Source organism: Triticum urartu, chromosome 6A (genome assembly GCF_056163025.1).
Source record: "Triticum urartu cultivar PI428250 chromosome 6A, HENAU_Tu73, whole genome shotgun sequence".
NCBI classification, from domain to species: Eukaryota; Viridiplantae; Streptophyta; class Magnoliopsida; order Poales; family Poaceae; genus Triticum; species Triticum urartu.
Genome location: NC_141878.1, coordinates 62853993 through 62856435, shown reverse-complemented (window position 1 = coordinate 62856435; position 2443 = coordinate 62853993).

The window sequence follows — 2443 nt, the reverse complement described above, 5'->3', positions numbered from 1 at the left end:
AGGTGCGGCTTGAGTGGAGGGCCGAGAGGCCTCTCTGTCATGGCCACGAGGTGGCCGATCGGCCGTATCGAGTGCTGTGATGTAAGTTTAAGTGCTTCCTCCTCTAATCGGGGTAGCAACCTGTGCTTTGGGTAGCTCTTGGAGGGGCGTTCGAGTTTATGCTCTTCGGCCGCAAGGACTTCAGTCCATCTGTCGACTAGCAAATCTTGATCAGCTCTAAGCTGTTGCTATTTTTTCTTGAGGCTTCTTGCCGTGGCCATAAGCCTGCGTTGAAAACGCTCTTGCTCGACGGGATCCTCTAGCACGACAAATTCGTCGTCGTCGAGGCTTGCCTCGTCTTCGGAGGGAGGCATATGATTATCATCCTCGACCTCTCTGTCTGCCGCTTTCTCATGAGGGCTGGTTTCTCCATCCTCCTGTGCTAAATCTTGCTGAGGGGGTTTTCTTCGGCACTTTCCGGAGTATTATTATCTCCCGTGCTGGAGTCACCGTATTTGTTTTGGCGGGATTTTGAGCGGCGCTGCTGACGCCGGCGCTTAGGCTGTTTCTTGGAGGGGTCATCCTCCGCTGTTCCATCGCCATCTCCTTCTTTTGGGGTGGCCACCATGTATATGTCATATGACGAGGTGGCTTTCCAGGGCCCAATAGGCGCTGGTTCTTCATCATCTCCATCATCGGCGTCCATATCGTCGATGTCTTCAGAGTCGAAGTCGAGCATGTCGGTTAAATCTTCGACAGTGGCTACAAAGTGGGTGGTGGGTGGGCTTTGAATTTCTTCATCGTCCGTATCCCAACCTTGCTGACCGTAGTCCGGCCAGGGCTGTCCTGATAAACAGAGAGACTTCAGTGTCTTCAGAATATCACCGAAAGGCGAGTGCTGAAAGATGTCCGCGGTAGTAAACTCCATGATCGGTGCCCAATCGGATTCGATCGGCAGGGGCGTGGAGGGTTCAGAGTCCGGAGAGGAGTCCGGCTCCTTGGAGTCACGAGTCTCGCGGAGTGCGGGGCTGGTGTTCGGCTCGATCGCCGTTGGGATCGTAGCCCCCGAGGCGGCGTCCAACCGCCCATCCTCGATCGGCACAGTTGGCTCCGAATTAAGGGTCGAAGCCGATGCGGGTGCGGCCTCCAGGGCACTGTTCGGCGACAGAGCTAGATCATGCTCGTCGTGACAGTGCGGCACGCTCGGCAGTGGCTCGAATCCATCGAAGATCAAGTCCCCGCGGATGTCAGCCGTGTAGTTTAAACTTCCAAATCTGACCTGACGGCCAGGGCCGTAGCTTTCGATCTGCTCCAGATGGCCAAGTGAATTGGCCCGCAGTGCGAAGCCGCCAAAGACGAAGATCTGTCCGGGGAGGAAGGTCTCACCCTGGACTGCATCACCATTGATGATCGTAGGAGCCATCAAGCCTGACAGCGACGACACAGAGGAACTCTCAATGAAAGCACCAATGTCGGTGTCAAAACCGGCGGATCTCGGGTAGGAGGTCCCGAACTGTGTGTCTAGGCCGGATGGTAACAGGAGGCAAGGTACACGAAGTTCTACCCAGGTTCGGGCACTCTCGATGGAGGTAAAACCCTACGTCCTGCTTGATTAATATTGATGATATGGGTAGTACAAGAGTAGATCTACCACAAGATCGGAGAGGCTAAACCCTAGAAGCTAGCCTATGGTATGATTGTTTGTTGTGTATGTTGTCCTACGGACTAAAACCCTCCGGTTTATATAGACACCGGAGAGGGTTAGGGTTACACAAAGTCGGTTACAATGGTAGGAGATCTACATATCCGTATCGCCAAGGTTGCCTTCCACGCCAAGGAAAGTCCCTTCCGGACACGGGACAAAGTCTTTAATCTTTTATCTTCATAGTCCAGGAGTCCGGCTGAAGGTATAGTCCGGCTATCCGAACACCCCCTAATCCAGGACTCCCTCACCCGTACATGGCCGAACTTCGGCGGCCGCAAAAGAGCTCGCGGCCGTCAACTCCGGCCACCTCAGCTCTAGCTGATGCCACCGTTGGATGCGCGAGACTCTCAGCTTTCCTTAGCCGCAACCCGTGTCCAAAACCGAGCCCTGTGGGTGTTTTCCAAAGCCCTCCGCCGCGTCTGTCGTCCCCGGTGTCAAACCGCCGGCGAGTTGACCTAGTTTGACCTGGGGTTTGACTTCCCTGGGTTAACGAAAGGTGGGCCCAGAGCCCTGCTAATTTTAGCTTAGCACTAATTAACTTTTAGTTAACCCAATAAGTCACTGACATGAGGTCACAGGCCCCACTGACAATTTAGTTAGTATTAACTTAACCCTGTTAATTAGTTGTTTCACTGACATGTGGGTCCCAGCCGTTAGGTTGGACCTGGGCTGGCGCCTTTGACCTGCTGATGTCATGGTGACGTAATGCTGACGTAGTAATCTGTTTTCTGGATTTTAAATAAATCAAAAATGATTTAT